The sequence below is a fragment of the Physella acuta genome, unplaced genomic scaffold (assembly GCF_028476545.2).
Source record: "Physella acuta isolate Inbredline_101_S28 unplaced genomic scaffold, ASM2847654v3 ptg001618l, whole genome shotgun sequence".
In the NCBI taxonomy this organism is placed as follows: domain Eukaryota; kingdom Metazoa; phylum Mollusca; class Gastropoda; family Physidae; genus Physella; species Physella acuta.
This window is the reverse complement of record NW_026733132.1, coordinates 297,960-303,313: the sequence shown is the minus strand read 5'-3', so window position 1 is coordinate 303,313 and position 5,354 is coordinate 297,960.

Here is a 5,354-nt window from a genome sequence, read left to right as displayed (position 1 = left end):
TTATTCAACCCAGTGTATACCTAGGTGTGACATTAATGTCGCTCTACACAATTGAGGTGGTGAGGTGTGTGTGTGTGTGGTGAACAGAGTGAACATAGCGTCAGTTTTTAGATGAATTGTTCTAAACATACATGTTCAATTACACATATATACTGATTCAGAAATAGATTTAAATAAGTTGCAGTGGTATTATGACACTATTTTTTTTACAAAGGGGTCCATGGGGGGGAGGGTGGTTGTAACTGTTTCATATAATTTGTAATCGTAATCACTATAGCCCAAACTGTCATAATACTACTACTTCATCGCGATGACGTTGTTGACCTTGTCAAAATGTCACCGCCACTACGCAGTTTGCCCATAAGTAAATTTAAATAGAGTTGCCACATCAGTTGTATTTGTGTCTGTATTGTAATTTTAAAAAATTAATTACACGATTAAAACTGTATATATAAAGTAACTATGTGTGAAGATTTATGTATAATATTTTCTAGATTATTCTTAAGCAAATACATTATACATTAACACCCCATCTTGCCAAGTGGTACTAAGAGGTTTTTTTTAAATTGCAATGCATCGTAATGGTTATTTTTAGAATGACAAACTTGATACAGCTGTTAATACGTGTTGTTAACGTAGACGCAACTAGAATAGTACAATTCTGCTTAATTGCTGCATGGAAAGAAATCTTGTGATTTACATAGATGTGCCGACCAAAATAATTTTTTAACAAAATTCATTGTTTAAAAAGTTTCCAAAAAGGCGCCACTTTGCTGAAAATGGCCAGAGGGGGAGCGGCCGCTCCCCCTGCTCCCCCCCCCCCCCCCTGCGTACGCTACTGCCTTTTTTCACATTGACCTTTTTTAAAATAAACATATAAAACTACAATTCAATAACAGCATTAAAATTAACCGGGAGTGATCTTCCCTAAACTTTCTCGAATATTCTTATATAAAACAATAGGGGATGGGAACTCGGGCTATAGACATGATTTTTAATCCATTTTAAAAAACTTTTAAATATTATATAATAAAATCTCGTAGTCAAAAGAATTGCACACCAAGTGAACGCCAAATAAAAAAAAGTGCATAATAGTGCGCAATTTTATTAGTACTTTAAAAATTTACATTAGTTTTTTGAGAAATCGGAAGTAGCGTAAATTACTACTTCCGGTCAACGGAAATTACTCACAGACACACAGACACACACAGACATACGGACAAGATTGCAAAATTATGCTTTTCCGTTGATAAATTCGAACAGTCTCGAGTTCAACCCCACTGGCAGATAAATCTCGATCCCCTTCAACACTAATAATTAAGAACGAAGAAGAAGAAGAAGAAGCTTTTCCGTATCAGTGAGGTGTAAAACGTCGAGATTTGTAAAAATCTCGATTTTTTTTTACACGATTACAATACTTTCTCTATACTTCGTATATACGAGAAAGTAAAAAGGCAATTGCATAGTAACGACATAGCAGTAACATAGCACTAATAAACCGGGAGTGATCTCCCCTAAACTTTCTCGAATATTCTTATGTAAAATAACATGGGATGGGAGCTCGGGCTACAGACATGATTTTAATCCATTTTAAATACTTAAAGTTTTAAAAATAGAATAAAATCTCGTAGACAAAAGAATTGCACACCAAGTAAACGCCAAATAAAAAAGTGCATAATAGTGCGCAATATTATTAGTACTTTATAAATTTACATGCGTTTTTTAAGAAATCGGAAATAGCGTAAATTAGTACTTCCGGTCAACGGAAATTACTCAAAATTTGAAAGAAGGTAGAGAATTAGATCTTTTACTTACATGTTAAATTTCATTTATCTATCTGAAATAGTACTCAATTTATAGGCTTTTGAAAAATTCAAAGTAGAAAAAGTACCACTTCCGGTTATCGGACATTGCACAAAAGTTGATACGGATCTACGATTTTGATAAAATAGTTATATATGAAATTTCATCAACCTAGCTGTAACGGCACTCAAGTTATCGTGTTTACACACACAGAGTCAGACACACAGACAGACACACAGACATACGGACAAGATTGCAAAACTTTCTCTATACTTCGTATAATCGAGAAAGTAAAAATGTGGAATAAAGAAATAATATTACATAGTTATAATACAAATTGAGATAAAAAAGAATATAATAGATGAATGAGAAATGTTTCAATGAGTCAGTTATAGAGGTCATTAAAGAATTGTTGTTTTAGTTTAGATTTGAATATATTTTCAGATCTAGATGGTTTTATTTTATTAGGAAGATTGTTCCACAAATTAGAACCAGAGTAGGCGAAGCAACTTTTTTCTGGAAAAAAATTGTATATGGGAACGGTAACTTAAGACGACGATTTAATTTTATGTTAAAATAAAATACTTAAAAAAAACTTTTTAAAAAACCACGTTTTTCTTGTGGACTAAAAAGTAGAAAATAAATTTTTCTTTTGTGCTTCCTCGAGCTGTGCAGGTTGTTGTGATGACTGACAAAACACGTGGGTACGTTCACCATCAAATTTCCCGACCCATCTGCCCGACCCACGTTTTTTTGTCAGTCATCACAAGAACCTGCACAGCTCGAGGAAGCACAAAAGAAAAATTTATTTTCTACTTTTTAGTCCACAAGAAAAACGTGGTTTTTTAAAAAGTTTTTTTTAAGTATTTTATTTTCTCCTTTTTAGTCCGTTGCTACACATGAAAAACGTGGTTTTTAAAAAAGTTTTTTATATACTTTATTTTCTACTTTATCTAATGACTTGATTAAGTATGACTTGACTAAGTGTTTATAAATACACGGACTAAAAAAATCTTGAGCGACCAGGATTCGAACCTGGGTTGTCGCGGCCACAACGCGAAGTACTAACCACTATACGATCACGGCCAGCGCGCTCACATCGATTGGGGCCGAAGTAACTGTGTCTATAAGCCTCCAGTCTTGTCGGTATCTTTAGAAATCATGTCCTCAATTTTATGGTCCTTGGGGCGTAATTAAATTAAGCTAATTACGGTCTCTAATTGCTAGTTTTTATGATTGCATCTGAAATTGTTAGGCGAAAGTAGCCTGTATGCCAAATTTCAGATCTGTAGAGCAATCAGAAGTGGGCTAATTTTCGATGTCAATTTTAACAACAAACAAATCCACAAACGCGAAGCTGAGTTAAGAAAAACGTGTTAAGAAAATAGGTCTGATAAGTAAGAGGGGGCTGTTTCGTGGAATGTTTTATAAAAAAAATTGATTTAGTATATATTATCTTTTTAGTTAATGGAAGTATTTTAGTTGTAGTAAAAAAATCCAGACTACTAGACAAGCCAGTAACCAGTTTTATAGCCCTTTTTTGTAATGATAGAAGAGGACGCTGCTTAGTTATAAAGCTGCCGCTCCACACTACAGAAGCATAATCCAACCTAGATTGAATAAAAGCTTCATAAAAAAACTAGCCTGCTGCTATAGTCCAGAAAGTTCTTTATCCTTGCTGGTTGAAAAGTTGTCTTTAATAAGGACATTCTTAAAATATGATCGGACCAAGTGAGGTTGTGATCTATAACCAATCCTAGGCATTTGTAACTGTTAACCTGTTCAATGTTTGTATTGTCTATTGCAGGGGTCTCCAAACTACAGCCCGCGGGCCGGGCCGGCCCGCGTGGTTCTCTCATCCGGCCCGCGGAGATCTTTTTGTCCACGGAAAAAACGTTTGTTGGTGATGGTTGAGGAACTTTGCCCAGAAAAATCAAAGACATGCCTGGAAGAAGCTGGCCCTCGAACTGAAATTTGATAGTTAATGCGGCCCTCGGACGGAAAAGTTTGGAGACCCCTGGTCTACTGTAATGCGTAATGAAGTGGGTGGAAGACGAAGGCGTTTCTGATGAATAGTAATAATCATTGACTTGGTTTTATCGGGGTGAAGTTTCATTTTGTTAAATTTTGTCCAAGTAGCAAGCTGATTGGCACATGTTTGAAGTTTGTAACTGAGTGAGTCAGCACTGTCTGCAAAGACATGTAACAAAGTATCATCAGCGAACATCTCGCACTGACCTGCGTCGATGTGCAAAGCAAGATCATTAATGTGTAAAGAAAAAAGCAAAGGACCTAAAATTGAACCCCGTGGAACCCCTATATAAACATATTTCTGTGAAGAGATGGTATTAAGGTGAAACACGCTTTGAGATCTGTTAGATAAATTTTTTTCATAAAAAACGTTTTAATAACAAGCTTTTATGTACTAATGCACTAAAAAGTAGAAAATAAATTGTAGATTACTATTTAAATAACTATAAAGAAAAGCGTGGGTCTTTTTAGTATCTATTGGATACCTTCACTAATGTTTAGGAAGAGACCCACGCTTTTCTTTATAGTTATTTAAATAGTAGGCTATAATTTATTTTCTACTTTTTAGTGCATTAGTACATAAAAGCTTGTTATTAAAACGTTTTTAATGAATAACTTGAGTACCGTTACAGCTACGTTGATGAAATTTCATATATAAGTATTTTATCAAAATCGTAGATCCGTATAAACTTTTGTGCAATTTCCGATAACCGGAAGTGGTACTTTTTCTACTTTGAATTTTTCAAAAGCCTTTAACTTGAGTACTATTTCAGATAGATAAATGAAATTTCACAAGTAAGTAAAAGATCTAATTCTCTACCTTCTGTCAAACTTTGAGTAATTTCCGTTGACCGGAAGTACTAATTTACGCTATTTCTAATTTCTCAAAAAACGCATGTAAATTTATAAAGTACTATAATATTGCGCACTATTATGCACATTTTGTTTTGGCGTTCGCTTGGTGCGCAATTCTGTTTTCTATGGATAAAAATCATATCTATATAGGCCTTGTTGCCAATCCCGTGTTATATATTATTATGAATATTCGAGAAAGTTTAGGGGAGATAAAGTAATTAAAAAATTGATAAAATTCATATCTATATACCTTGTTGCCAATCCCGTGTTATATATTATGAATATTCGAGAAAGTTTAGGGGAGATAACTCCCGTTTTTTTCCTGTGACTTTTTTCCTACAATCTACGCCACTGGCCTCCATTGAAAACGTTACTTCATCTGCACAATATATCGTTGGCACGATGGGGATGATGATCTTTTAAAATAATCCAGATTTAACATGTTCGGTTTCGATTTTAAAAGACATCCAAGAAACAGTTATCCAAAAAGGACAAATTACTTGTATTTTAATAGGCAGCTTGATACAAATTATTTGCAGCGTTTCTTCCAGACTTTTTTCAACGGGGAGGGGGGGGGGGCTCCCCCTGCCCTCCCACCGAGGAGATGCGTGGAAGAAACTGATTATTTTTAGGGACAACATTTAATTTAAAAAACAAAATAAAAA